The sequence below is a fragment of the Paramisgurnus dabryanus genome, chromosome 6, assembly GCF_030506205.2.
Source record: "Paramisgurnus dabryanus chromosome 6, PD_genome_1.1, whole genome shotgun sequence".
In the NCBI taxonomy this organism is placed as follows: Eukaryota; Metazoa; Chordata; class Actinopteri; order Cypriniformes; family Cobitidae; genus Paramisgurnus; species Paramisgurnus dabryanus.
The window spans coordinates 28,824,682-28,840,134 of NC_133342.1; positions in this window are offsets into that span (position 1 = coordinate 28,824,682).

The following is a 15,453-nucleotide window of genomic DNA, read 5'->3' on the forward strand; positions in this document are numbered from 1 at the left end:
TGCAGATTTCTCCCTCCCATTTGTGTTGGAGATTGATGCTAGCCACGCTGGGTTAGGGGCAGTGCTTGCACAGGAGAGGGATGGTAAGAGGAGGCCGGTTGCATATGCTAGCCGTGGACTCAGACCCACTGAACGAAACATGCAAAATTATAGCTCCATGAAGTTGGAGTTATTAGCATTAAAATGGGCTCTGACCGAAAAATTTAGAGACTATCTCCTAGGACAGAAGTGTATAGTTTACACCGATAACAACCCCTTGAGCTATTTGAAGACTGCCAAACTGGGTGCTTTGGAGCAACGCTGGGCTTCCCAGCTGGCAGCATTTGACTTTGATATTCGGTATCGCCCTGGCCGTGCTAACGGTAATGCAGACGCTTTATCTAGGCAGTACACAGTAATACCTTCTTCACCGCAGGAGTGCGGAACTGCTCTGCCGGCAACTCTGGTAGAATTGTTGGATAAGGAGAGGTCAGTAGAGGTAGTACAGAGTGCAATCTCTGCTTTTTCTACAACCTCAAAAGTAGATTTGCGACAGGCACAGGAACAGGATCCAGTTATTGGTCCGGCTCTTGAGTTTTTTTCCTCTAAAGTGTACCCGACTAAGAAGCAACGTGAGTCTATGTCCAAAAGATGTTTGGAACTGCTTCGTCAGTGGAGCCGGTTGTTTAAGAGAGACGGTTTGGTGTATCGCCGTTTAAAACTACCTGATGGGAGAGAAGAGGTGGACCAGTTGGTGCTACCTGAGGTTTTTCAGACAGAGGTTTTTCAGCTATTGCATAGTGCTCATGGCCATCAAGGTAGGGAGCGTACCTATGAGCTGATACGTAGCCGGTGCTATTGGCCGGGGATGGAGGCAGATGTCCGGAAGCAATGCCAGGAGTGTAGTCAGTGTGCGGTTGCAAAATCAAATCAGCCAACAGCCCGTGCTCCAATGGGCCATTTGATGGCCTCAAGACCAAATCAAATCTTGGCGATAGATTTTACCACTTTGGAGCAGGCCAGTGATGGAAGGGAGCATGTCCTTGTTATTACTGATGTGTTCTCAAAATACACTCAGGCGGTACCCACACGAGACCAGAAAGCAGCGACAGTAGCTGAGATTTTGGTCCATGAGTGGTTCTATAGGTTCGGTGTACCGGCGCAAATCCATTCAGACCAAGGTAGAAGCTTTGAGGGTGCAGTGGTTTCCCAGCTTTGCCAGTTGTATGAAATTCAGAAGACTCACACTGTCCCGTATCACCCTCAGGGTAATGGGCAGTGTGAGCGCTTCAATCGAACCCTTCATGACTTGCTTCGCACACTGTCTGTAGAGCAGAAGAGGTCATGGACGTGTCATATAGCACAGGTATGTTTTGCATATAATACCACGCCTCACCAGACCACTGGTGAGTCACCATATTTTTTGATGTTCGGGCAGGCCCCCAGACTTCCAGTCGATTTTCTGCTCTCAGCAGTGGACGAACCTGCCAGTGGACGGGTGAAAGACTGGGTAGTGGAGCACAGAGAGAGACTTAATACAACTTATATGAGAGTAAGGGCTCGACTGGATAGAGCTGCTGAACTTCGCAAGAAACATCATGATCAGGTAGGAAGGGATTTTGTGTTGATGGAAGGTCAAGAAGTTTATTTGAGAGACTATGGTGTCCGTGGCCGTCATAAAATACAAAATCACTGGTCCAGTATTGTTTACAGAGTTGTTAAAGCCCCTAGAGGTGATGGTGGTGTATACACCATAGCACCGGTGGATAACCCTTCTTTGGTAAAACAGGTACACAGGTCTCACCTCAAGTCAGTTCCACAGGGAGCAGCCTCGGGCCATATTGTTGACCCAGGGTTGGGGTTGTTAGAAGACAACGTGGATGAGGTATTAGCCTCTCCAGTGGCTGTGGAAGAGTGGGATGTAGCCTTTATTGACGTAACCCCAGCTGCCTCGAGTTCAGTTGAAGTCGATTTATCACTTGAACCAAATAGGGTTGTAGAAAGTCCTGCAGAGATGGTGGGTGAAGGTTCAATGTCGACTCTGATTCCCCCAATTCGAACTAGGGAGGAGGGGCGGCGTCAAACTGCCCGAGCTACTGCCGGGAAACATTCTAACCCGTATCATTTACCAAGGGCTGCAGCAATAGTTCAAAACATACATTTTGGCAGTGGGCCTGTGAATGCTCCAGTTCAACCTAGTCAGACTCAAGGCCCCCCTTTCCGTCCATGGTTGTAGAGTGTATCATCGGGACGATGATAGAAAAACCAGGGGTAGAATGTAATGGGGTGACCCTTTTTATTATTGGGGTTGTCTTTTTCGTTCTTGGTGGATGGAGTTGGGCGGAAGTTAAGCTCACCGCCCCTTTAAAACCGCTGAGTTTTCCTTTCATTTCCGTTTATCCTCTGGCATGGTATGCGGGTTGCGTTCGTTTGTGTCGCAAGAATTATTTACTATGCGTTAAGCATTGAGCGCTGATTCAGTGGCGTAGACCTGCATAAGGGGGAAAATCCCTTTACCTCTCGGCTTGGGCCTGTGGAAGTGCAACTGCATAAATTAAGTGTGATCAAGGCAGTATTGGTGGTTTGTTCACCGTGTGATCAAGGCAGTGTTGGTGGTTTGTTCACCGTGCTTACCGAGGGTCTGTTAATTGTGCTGCAGAATCTGCCCGCTGTTGCTTTGCTGCTGCGGGGCGGCGTGTTATTACTGTGATCCGTGGGCTGCGCGCTGGAGATTGGAGAGTGCGCGCTCCAGTCCCATTGACTACTTTAAAGACGCATGTTTATATGCGCTGAGCTTCATGTGAATGACTTTTATGCGAGTGTGAGCCAGGGCGAGTGTGTGTTTGAATGACTATATTGTATCTGCTGGAGTGACGACATTGTGCGTGGTTGGGTGATTATATTGTGTGTGTGTGGTTGAGTGACTATATTATGTGTGTATGGTGAGAGTGGTTTTTGAGTAATCTATTATTGTTACTTTTCAACATTGAATGTTATTTTCTTTCGTTTCTTTCTGTTTTGTCAATTGTATGGAATATTGTGAGTATTATTGAATAAGTTGTTTTTGGTATATTGCCAAACTGTATTTGTAATTGTCTATTTCATTTTTGTTTGATCGTGGGTTGCCTGTCAATCGTGTCGAGTACTGTGAGCGGTTATTAGCACTGCTCTTATCTCTTATCAATCCATTTATAAAGGGTATTTGGTTGCTGGGTTCAGGAGGATTTATTTCTATTTTTTATTTTATAATTTGGTTTGGTTACTGTGTGGATTGTGATTTTGGTTATACAATTGCATGAGGGTGTGAACTGAGGTTGGATTTAATTTATTTGAATTCTTATTTTTTTTTCTTTCATTTCTCCTCCCCAAATGCTAATTTATCCAATGGGATATTGAGATTGATATTGGTCCGAGATCCGATTTTTCAAGTTACCATTGTATGACATTAAGAGTCTGTTTGTGTGTGTGTGTGAATGTTGTTGTTTTTATAAATTGTGTATTTTTCCCCAAAAATTGTTTTTGGGTTGAATTATTATATTTTTATATTTTCTGATACCAAATAAAGATTGTACACATCTCTGCTTGTCCTTTCCATTTGGTTGGAAACCTGTATTTAGGGCATTTATAGAAAAAATATTCTATTAGGAGGATTTAGCCTCCGCCCACATTAAGAAAGGGTTACTTATAAATGTTGTATCTTTGACAGTACTTGATTAAACATCTCTGGCATTTATTTTAAAGTATTTTAATAAATTAATTGAAATTTGACAGTGAAAACAGATCTTATGTTTCCAGTAATGTAAAACTTTAAAAGGAAAATTTATTATATAATGTTGAGACTGCATAAATTCTTTATCCCATCATTCACAGCATTCCAATCATTGTCTCAATTGACAAATGTAATGCCTGAAGTTTATGATGGACACATGACATAGAGAAACATTACTTCTGCAGCAGATGCTGTCATGCTTAAATGTCAGTTTGAATTGAATGATTGACGGCTGTTGCTCTGCACTTTTCCTTTAGTTTGCATCCAACTTAATAGTTAAATTGGAGGTTCCTTCTGAAAGTCTACTATAGGTTAAATTGGTTGCATAGTCATCCTTTAGTCATTACACTGTAATCGATACAGATATTATACATAGCTGCTCAGACAGATTACCAATTTCAATTAGAGTTAGAAATTGCTCTGTAATAAAAAAATGCACACTTTAATAATAAAGTGTGATTTATTGTTGTGCTTTTACTTAAAAGACACACTTTTTTTTAAAATATGCTCTTTTTTTCACCTTCCCTAGAATTAAACATTTGATTTTTACCGTTTTGGAATCCATTCAGCTGATCTCCGGGTCTGGCGCTACCACTTTTAGCATAGCTTAGCATTATCCATTGAATCTGATTAGACCATTAGCATCACGCTCAGAATGACCAAAGAGTTTCAATATTATTCCTATTTAAAACTTGACTCTTCTATAGTTCATCGTGTACTAAGACCGACAGAAAATTAAAAGTTGCAATTTTCTAGGCCGATATGGCTAGGAACTATACTCTCATTCTGGCGTAATAATCAAAGACTTTGCTGCCGTAACATGGTATGATATTACGCAGTGCCCGAAAATAGCCTCTGCTATTGAAAGTTACCAAGGGGACTATTTTCAGGCGCTGCATAATATCATTGTGCTTGCTGCAGCCATGGTACGGCAGCAAAGTCTTTGATTATTGAAAAAGAACTAAACACTCGCGGTTGCCGCGTACCATGTGAAACGGCCTTAAGAGTATAGTTCCTAGCCATATCTGCCTAGAAAATCGCAACTTTTAATATTCTGTGTGTCTTAGTACACGATGTAACTACAGAAGAGTAAGGTTTTAAATAGGAAAAATATCCAAACTCTTTGGTTATTTTTAGCGCAATGCTAATGGTCTAATCAGATTCAATGGATTGTGCTAAGCTATGCTAAAAGTGGTACCGCCAAACCTGGAGATCAGCTGAATTGTCAGTTGTTGTTAAAAATCAGTTGTTTAATTCTAGGGGAGCTGGAGTGTTCCTTTAAACAGAAGGAAAACATCATTGCAGAGTCTCCTTGAATTGTTTCATGATCATTTTTACACTAATAGGACTCTTTTTTTATGATCCCGCCTGTAGCCACCCACAGGCCAGCCCTGCTTCGAGTAAAATGGCTTGAAGCAATATTCTCGTTTTCATGGGCACATATTACAAACATGTTTATACTGACTGATGGAGGGCTCATATTAATGATAGAATGCAGTGCCGGAGCTGTGGGCAAATTGCTACAGAGACAAAAGACAACCAAAACAAAGGGTCTGTGAAAGACAGACATGACAAAAGCTCATCATAGCACAGGCAGAAACATATCCTGCTGTTGGACTGCTTGGATCTGCCATCCTCAGGGAATATGGTCTGTCTTTCACAGGTGTGAATGAGGAACCTTATGGCACATTGCCCCTTCTCCATCTAATTCACACTATGTCTAGCATATTTTTCTTAGCTCATTTGTCTGGAGAAAGACTTTGCTGCTTTGTAAAATACTGTAGCATATGTTCAGGATGTGTCTGGATTTTTTTTTATAATATCACAGTTAATGTTTATAATACAAAATATATACATTTCTGTTTTTGTATGGTAAACAATTAATTGATTACCAATGAAGAGTGAATCAAGAGTTATTTAAACATAATCTATGAGACGAGGAGCATCAAATTTTTATTTTACTCTTTGAATTCACATTGATGACCTTACTCAGTCAATATTAAAAATACAATGGTTATTTTCACAGAATGTTCATGTAGGATAATTTTATGTGTAAACAGTAAATCGTTCAAAAGTCTTTAGCTGGGTTTATATATACATGATCGTTTCTGCAATACGCAGTTTACTGTGACAGGACTACATGTTTCTGTATGTGAATAAAATAGTTGTTTCCACCCAAAGTTAGGTAAAATATTTACAAATTCAACCGATGGGTTTAAATTAAGCTATGGGTAATTATACAGCAATCATAGGTACATTTGGTGTCCAAAGTCATTATTTTTCTGTTTTTCAAACAGTACTGTTTTTTTATAATTTGGTGCTCATTTTAATGGATCACAAAATATTACAGGCAATATAATATTGCAAAAATGTCTTATAAAGCTGAATATCATGATTTCTGGTTGCCTAAATTAGCCAGTCTTAGTTCTGTTACTGTCAAACTGTGTTACCAGGGTAGAGTAACAGTGTTGACAGTATGTAACAAAACTGTCTGGCATACACAGAGAAACGCACACACACATAGATGTCTTTCAACACTGCTACTCAACATTGGTATCAGAGTTTGACCATAACAGAATTGACACTAAATGTACCTGCAATTGACCTATGGCTAAATCACGCCCCCAAACATGATGAGCCAATCACAGTGCGCATAGCAACCCAATACACTCAGACATTCTTTATTTCCACGTCCATTGAAATGCATTGCAGTTACTCAGTTTTCATTAGTTTGTATATGTTTTTTCTTCTCATATTAAGTTTAAAATGGTCAAACGGTGTGCATGGGGTACATGCAACTCCGACACCAGGTATCCCGAAAGGTTAGGCGACTGTGTGTATTTTTAACCCTTTCCCAAGCCACATCTGAACCGAGATAAGTGTCTGCTTAATCCATATTAAGTAATGCAGTAGACCACAACACAAACTAAACATGGATAAATTAAACGATGGATGTCTACATTTGTTCTAAGCTAAGTTAACAACATATTGGAACGTTATCTTTAACATCTCTACTGTAACGTTAGCCTAACATTAGAAATTAATTTACGTATCTGTAAATAACCGAGGTAATAAATGTTATTTGTTATTTGTAATAGCAATGTTGTGCTGAATGATTTATGTAAATACTGTAGCACCAAACTAACGGAGAGGTAAAAAGCCTTGTCCTGGAAACGTATGCTGAAGCTTTTCATCAAACTTCTCAAAAATAAAATTATTAAAGGAATAGTCTACCCTTTTGCCATATTGAACTATGTTATTACCTCAACCTAGACAAATTAATACATACCTATCTTTTTTCAATGTGTGCACTGTACAGCGTGTTGTGAATGTGTTAGCATTTAGCCTAGCCCCATTCATTCCTATGGTACCAAACAGCGAAGCCACCAAACACTTCCGTGTTTTCCCTTTTTAAAGACTGTTACATGAGGAGTTATATCAGTAGGTCTGGTGCCACAAAATAAAACTTTTTTTTGGTACCATAGGAATGAATGGGGCTAGGCTAAATGCTAACACATTCACAACACGCTGTACAGTGCACGCATTGAAAAAAGAAAGGTATGTATTCATTCGTCTAGGTTGAGGTAATAACATAGTTTAATTTGGCAAAAGGGTAGACTATTCCTTTAATATAACCCTCCAATGCATAGTTAAGGCCCTTTTGGTAACTTCAAGATGTTATATAGTCTTTGTGTCTTCAAAAATCATCAATTACCTCATGTGAAATGTCTCCTATTGTGACAGCTGCCTATCACCGAATGTTGATTGTTTGTCCAAGTGAGTGGAGGGGGTGTGGCTTAGCCATAGGCCAATTCTATAATCACCCGTATGCCGAGTTGTTTTAACATATGTCTGGCTCCAATATGGACAATATGTCAATTTTAACCAGCATTTAAAAGAGTGTAATCTCAGTCAGTCCTCATCATCTATACCTTTATAGCTCCATATGCACAAATTTAATGATCTTGACCTTTTGCCCTGAACCTGCCGACAGTTATGCTCTACAAGCAGAGATTATTTTTAGTGCCATTGATGTGCCTTCTGTAAGCCTTCCCCTCCTTTACTTCTGTAAATGAGAAAGTAATGACAGCTTGAGTTTATTTCCTGTCCTGTGGGAATGTGATGCCAATGTATTTACTGTGCACAACGATTAGTTCCGGTCCTTTAATCGGATTGGACAAGCTGTGTTTCAAGCATGCTGATATTAAATGTAACGGCTCTCTGTTGTTTTAGTGTTTGTATCACTCTGCTTGTCTGTGACTGTGGTGTTTCAGACAATCTGTGTGTGTTGCCAAGCATCAGTGTGATGGCTTCAGAACATAACAGACGACACAGAATGGGTCTACAATGTAAGTCATTCGATATTAAAAAATGTATGGTTATGTAATAACAGTGCGCACCTGTGGCCTCATGCCTGCTACCAAATCATGCTTGTATTCGGTACAACAGAACTCTGGCTTATTTTTTCTTTCACAGCCACATAAAGACTAAGAGGAAAGAGTTTGTCTCCATTGTTTGATTTTTTTACCTTTATTCACAATCGCTTGTTCAATATTGTGCTGTACAGAAGCAGATGTGTTGAGATGAGTGGGTGGGTGGCCGAGAAATGAGGGTTCGGATAATTGGGGACAGATGCTCCACAAAGCTATCACAGAAAAAAAGTGTTTGCCTTCCTGAAGGAATGCAAAGGCACTTTCCAATCCTCTCAGTGAAGTGTGTGCCAAGTACCTGCGTATTTTACCTCTCATCAAAATCTAGACGTAGACAGTAATGTCGCCAACACATCTCCAACCCTATGAAACTCCATAAGCCCACTCTCTTTGGATGTCTCTGTTATTGGCAGTCCACCCACTGCGCAGGCTGCTTCTGTCGCTGTCAAAGAGAAATGTTTTTCTGCAGCAAGATGGCAGTAATGCTCAGCTTATATTTGCTGGTGAGGGATCCGAACAAAAGATAACGTATACTGTTTCATCTGCTAGAGCAATGAGACGCAGATGCACAAGATCTGTCATTTATGGGAGGTTTGGATGTTTGTGAGGATTTAATCTTCCGGGTGGTGCGTGATGGGAAAGTTGGCGTATACGTACAATAAAACAAGTGAAAATTTAGATTTTACCAGGTTTGGTTTCAGAGGAAGCTTTATTTTACTAATGTGTGTGTCAGAAGAAAGGAACCAATTCTTAAAGGGACAGTACACCCAAAAATGAACTGATAATCACACAAACATATGTTTATAATACTTCATATGCTGCTTTATGTCTTTTTATTACTTGGAAGCAGTCCATTTAAAAATTTCTTCTTTCGTTTTTCACCATATATGTTTTTCCATGATTGGGTGAACTGTTCCTTTAAACAGCTCAGTCTCAATAAACTGATGACAGAGTTCAACACAAGCTGTCGTTGGCTCACTTTCTTACTTTCACGGCTCATGGAAACAGGGTGTTTGTTTTAAACACCGTAACATAGTCAGCAAGCATTTAATACCGATACTAAACCAATACATCACTTCAAATCATAGTTATGTAAAAATATAGGCGAGTCATCTGTGGTTTCTAAACAAGTCCAGTTAGTTGTTTCGTGTAAACCAGCAGCTCCTGCCACTCACTGTTTTGACGTCTTTGGTTGTTCCCCAAAGGCTCAAGTTTTCCCCTGTTCCTGTTTTATTCTAGTATGGTATTCATCAAACTCCTGTGGCTTAGCAACACTTCATTTCCTTCACGAATACTCACAGCAGTGCTTTGCACACTTATTCATCACTACAACGAAAAGTTTTAGAAACGAGGTCGAGTAGCAGTGTTGACAGTCATGTATGTGTGTGTGTGTGTGTGAGTGTGTATCACTGCCAGTTCTGTTACATATTGTCAACAATAACACAGATCAAAAATCATGATTTTCAGCTATATAAGACACTTTTGATAGTATTATATTGTTATGGCATTTATCATCTTAACCAAATGATTAAAATAATTAAAATTATAACTATTGGAAAAAGGCAGAACAAAATATGACTTTAGACACCAGATGTACCTGCAGCATCATTGTGCATAGTGAATATAAAGTGCCACTTGATTAAAAGCAGAGAAAACCAGTCTAAGTGTTTTGATTTTAAGATAAACATGTCCTTCCTTTTTTGTGTGTCAGTGTGCCCCTGATTCCCTCGGGTACGACAACATGTCATAGGGAGGTTTGTGCTCTTTGACAGATCTGACAGCAGCTCCAGCTCGCTAAGAGGAACTATTACAACACTGAACTGGTTCACTCCAGGCCAAGGTGAAGGAAGCCCAGACCCTTGGCCTTTAAGTAGACACTGCTGAATGATTCATAGTTGTGGGGTGCTTGTGTTATCTTGGAGGTTACTTCAGAGAGTGCTGGACCGTCTCCAGTTGCCCACACAGTAAAAATCCAACTTCAAAATGTTTTTCTACCAAAGGTAATGAAGTAACTTGAACAAAGATTTTATTGCTAAGAAAGTTCATTTAGTATTTTTCTGTTTACGGAAGAATATTAGTCCTAAACGGGTCTTTTCCAGACAGGGTTTGGATTAATCCAGGACTAGGCCTAAGTAAGGACATTTAGGTTGTTTTTATAAACATACCTTGTGCATTATGTTTTCAATTAACTCAGCCCAAACATGCATTTTAGACTAGGACTAGGATAAACCCTGTCCAGGAAACCGCCTCTACATATAACAAAGATTACTTTATTAAACTGACTTAGATACTCAAGTGTTTGTCCAAACCGTTTTACATAAAGCAAGAGTTTTGAAATTACCAGCATGCATTGCAGCATGTAAAATTATGTGTTTAATATTATTAACAATTATTGTTAGTATTTGTAGGAGTGGTTTCCCGGACAGAGGTTAGCTTAAACCAGGACTAGGCCTTAGTTTAAATAGGAACAAACATACCTTACTACAAAAATTTATTGTTTGCATTTTGAGGCAAGACAAAGGGCACTGATGTATTTTAATATATGTCAATGTAAGTTGTTTTTAGTTTGGACAGTTCTTGCATTTATTTTAGTCTTATTCCTGTCTGGGAAACCACCCCGTTGTGTTTAAATTTGTTTTTGTGTTTAAAACCGTTTATTTGACCAATATTTTGGTTTCTCCAAAAGTGGAGTATCTGGGTTGGAGATTGGGGTTGGCTTTATATCCTAAGTAAACTCAGAAATTAATGTGCGTTAAGTTGCCCAGTTGATTTAATTTGGTTGAATAGATTTTTTAGCAATGTTGAAAAACAGGACATTACTTAGTTGCAGTGTTGGCTGGTGACTGCTCTTCCAAGGGGGGCAAATTCAAAATATGTGTTCGGAGGCTCATGTGTGTTGCTCGTGTTTTCAAAATATATGTTTGTTGCGTCATGTGAACCATGTGCATCACGTGTTTTGTCAAAATAAGTCGCACACGCATCAAAACGCGTTTATGATAAAAGAGACCCTCACGTTCACAAAATACAAACAAGTCACTAACTTAACAGTAAACTCTGATTATGCATGAGATTATGTGAGTATCTGGCAAACGCTATAGCGTCTCTTTTATCATAAACCCTTTAGACGCGTCTGTAGCAGGCATTTATTTTGACAAAACATGTGATGCACACAGGTTCACTCGACACACGATCACATATTTTGAAATTACGAACCACACATGAAAATAAGTCACCGGCCGCCATGGCTTAGTACACTGTAAAAAATCCAACGTGAAAATGTTCTTTCAGCAAAGATAATTAAATAATGTAAACAAAGACTTTTTGTTGAAGGGGGTCAGTTCATTATTTTGTGTTCACTGAATGAAAAAAGCATTATTATTCACCTAACAAATATTATTTTGTTGACTGGACTTAGATATGTAGGTTTTTTTTGAGGAATCTGAACAAGCAATAAAAAACAATGTTCGGAATGATGAGAACTGTGTGTTTCAGTGTAGAGGTTCGGACAGTGGGTTAGCGTCCACCATTGTTACCTCACAGCAAAAAGGTCTCTGATTCAAGCAAGGGCTAAGTCAGAAAAAGTGTAAACTTTTTATTTTTTACAGTGTATAGGCTTAACTGAGTTGGGTTAATACCTGGGCCAAAGCTGAGTAAACTTAAAAAAGTTTTGTTGCATTACAATTTCAAGTTTCCTCAACCTTTTACAGACATGTCTGAACATGAAACAAATGGCCAAATGAATAAACTTTAAAAAAAAAAGGGATTTGTTGGTTCAACTTAAAAAAGTAAGTTTCCTGGTTACTTTTTAGTGGTAAAATTTCAGTTAATTCAACTTTAAAAATATTTGTTAACTCAAAAACACTACAACACTTCGATTGTGTCCAAATAAAGCAGATGGCATGCTCACAGAGTTTGCTAACTGTATGTTTCATATTGAATACAGAACTGAAAAGACTTAGGCCCAATCCCATTTCTCTGTCTTACCCCTTCCCCTTACCCCTTAGTTTTGCTTGTTCACGAGAGCGAAAGAGCTATCTCGATTGGTCCTTACTCTCACGTGAACATGCAAAACTAAGGGGAAGGAGTAAGACGGAGAAATGGGATTGGGCCTTAATCTAGTTAGCGGTCATCTGATTTGCTGATCTAATGCAACTTATGCAATAAAAGGCACATGGCGAATTCCAGTAAGAAGTGAACATCCATATTCCCAACTTGCTCTGAAGGTCTTTTTGCAACATTGATGAGTTAACTCGTCAATTAAGAGAAAATGCTTCCCTGCCAATGACGAGTTTTTCCGGCAATCCATAATACCGCTATTATCCACCAGGTGGCTCATACCCAACTTATAAAACCCGGAAGTATTCCTACAGGGCATACAGTTCAAGCTCTGTGTATGTTTTGATCATCGTGCTAAATTTGATCTCTATCAAATGTCCTTCACAAAAATGAAATTATCTCAGCTTTTTGCTCAAAATTTTTATGAAGAAACCTACCCATATTTGAGTGGTGATAAAAAGAGAACAAATGAAGGTCGGATGAAACATGTTTTTTTTTTAAAGTGGAGGGTCTGTTCTTTCATTTGATTTATTGTATGTTTATAAATTTAAAGAAGAAAATGTTCTGGAAAGCTTTAAACTTTTGTGAAAATCATGAAAAATGCTGTTGCTGGCTGGCAACTTACTTTAAAATGCTGGCGGGGAAAGAGTTAATTAGGAACTCTAGAAAAAGTAGGGCAGTTCTGTCTCATAATGTGGTCATTTGGAAGACTCTTGGTGTCAAGACATGAAAAACTATGTAATCTTCTCTTTTTCTGGAACGACCTTTTGTGGCGCTTTCCCTTGCCCCAGCGCCAAGCTCTGTCACACCAGCCCCCTACCCTACTAACCTACCCAGTCACACAGGCCACAGATTTACCTTTGACATATTGTTGTGTGGCTGCAAATTACTCCCTATGGGAGCGTGTTCACGTGCACATGCACACATGACAGACAATAGAAAGATTTGGGGGGGTGGGCGACACTCTCGGAAAACCCCCCACTTCACACCCATCTACCCAGAAGCCTCAGCACCTCAGGAGTGTGGCAAGGGGGCAACAGGGAGGGGATGCGGTAAGAAATGCGGGGAAACACACAAATCCAAGGCTAAGATGGAGGCTCTCAGCACGAATTCCTGCTCGGATTCTGTTTTCACAGCTTTAATTGAAGAAAGAAGGGCTCTGCTGTGGTTTGCTTTCTTCCTCTGAGACCCCTATAAATACAGCTCGGCGAGCCTAACCTTGGAGCTGAACCTGAAAATAAATGAATGTGCTGTTTACATAAGATTTTATATGACAAACAGATCTTGAATAACTTTTTTTCAGGCTTAGCTGAAGCAATGTGGGCTTTATACAAAACACAATATATACAACAGCTTATTGTCTACAGAATTCCAGCGAATATCCGAAAGCAAACTCCCTCAAAGTTGTCAACATCATACACCAACTATGTGTGTACACAGGCTCACCTACAAATACGCAAACACAAATACGCATAGTCCTTTGTGGCCTGTTGCTCAGCAACACTTCCCTGATTAGGTTAGCTGACTATGGGAGCAAGGATCCGCCATCTGCATGGACCACTGGATCAGATCGCACTAATGGATCTGGAGCCACACCCTCAAACTGGTCCCACGGGTCGAGTTCCTCTCATCTTTTGTCTCTCAGTCAGAGAAAATGTGTACCAGAGCAACGCTACTTTACAACAGGGACTTCTATTTTTATACGGTGGCTAGAGAGCAATCATGGAAAACTCCCGCTGTTGAACACAGAAACCCTTATGGAGACTCATGGATAACTTAGGATCTGAGTGTTGTTTGTTCTGCCTATCTTCAAATGTATTATGAGGCTCCTGTAAACCTACACTTTATATGTTTCGTAGACTTAAATAATCCATCATCCACAGTGCTTCCATCATCATCTACTGTAGTTGGGTAAGAAGCGATTGCATTGGCACTTTACTTTAAGCCTCCTTGGAGCTTTTTCAAAGTATAGTCTTTACCTACTAGTGTGATGTGGTGTTTTTGACATTATGGGACACGACAAGTGCCACACTTCCATAAGATAAATTAGATTGACTGACAATCTCATCCCAGCTGGAAGGCCGAAAGGAGAAGTAACAGCAGCTTGAGAGAGGATCGAGAGAGATGAGAAGACAAAGAGTGTATACTAAGGTCTCTAAGTATTGGCACTCTGTCATTTGTAGGTAGCTCAGATGAAGCTACTTTAATAGATGTTCCTTTCAGAGACAAGAGTGTCTGTGTTTGTTAAGGGTAAAGCACAGCACGATATTGTGTTCAGAGAAAACATTTGTACCAGGGAGAACAAACGTTTCATAGATTATTAATCTGTCTGTGGTAAACCCTAACGGGCGGTTTCCCAGACAGGGCTTATCCTAGTCCTAGACTAATTCACCCCACTCCTGCCATTGTGGGTTTTTTATGGCCCTGTAGTCACTTTTCTTTTTTTTTCTTTTCCCTACATAGTTTTAGGTGCGATTAAAGCCGGGTGCGGCCATGTGCTGCGCGACTTCCTGGAACACTTTCTAATTCCGCACAGACCCAACAAGCTCTTGCCGGATCCGCTCCTCAGCAATAAGCGAGAGGAAAGTCTGCACCTCCTCATTTTCTTTGTCTGGTGTTAAACTTGTGTACACTGTGCGGTAGCTTTTTTAAATCTAGCGGGTTTGGTGTTTTGTGTCGCAAATCCAATGACGCTTGTAGTGGTGATTCTCTCAGACCAATCAGTGATCTACAGTGTTTTCGCGTCACGAGACACCTAACCCCAGCTTCTCCCCACGAGCTGGATGGCGCTTGCATGGCTGACACCGCCGTCGGTGTATGAATGAGTGGTTGAATGTGAGGCAATATGTAAAGTGCTTTGGATGGCCATAGGTCTGTTAAAAGCGCTATATAAATGCAGTCCATTTACCATTTTTTACCATTTGCTTGGAACCCCAACCGAGGTGGTACTAAAAAATTATCGGGTACTATGAAATGAACTCAGCCGAAAAGCTCCCAAAAGTAAGCTGACCTGACCCAAACCAAACCAAACCGTGGGGTACTATGCAATGGAAAATAGGGATGCACCGAATCCAGGATTCGGATTCGGATTCGGCCGAATACTGGGCTTTTTGACGGGGTTCGGATTCGGCCGAATCCTAGATTTTTTTTCCACCGAACCGAACCCTAGGCTTGCGCTACGCAGGTCGACGTCACGCGGCCGTAGATTACACACATCGG